The following is a 362-nucleotide window of genomic DNA, read 5'->3' as shown; positions in this document are numbered from 1 at the left end:
TGAGATTTTTGGACTTATGTGCAAACATGAGAAGTATATAATTCTTTATCCTATTTTTAAAATATAATGTAATTTTTAAAATGTTTTTATCATATGATGCAGGGACTTAAAGTTCAATGTATCAATACTTGATGAAAAATACCTGCTCCTTATTACTTTTTTTTAAATGTATTTAGTACAGGGTTTACTAGGTCTCACTACTAGATTGGACTCATAGTGATCTGCCTGTTCACAGCCTCCCAAGTGCTGGGATTACAGGTGCACACCACCACACCCAGTCTCAATTGCCATCTCAGCGTGGCCCGGGGGTGGGGCCAGCACGGCACACTGGGGATCGAACCCCAGTCCCTGCATCTGCCTAA

Source organism: Octodon degus, unplaced genomic scaffold (assembly GCF_000260255.1).
Source record: "Octodon degus isolate 3935 unplaced genomic scaffold, OctDeg1.0 scaffold00110, whole genome shotgun sequence".
NCBI lineage: Eukaryota > Metazoa > Chordata > Mammalia > Rodentia > Octodontidae > Octodon > Octodon degus.
Note: the sequence above shows the minus strand (reverse complement) of the source record.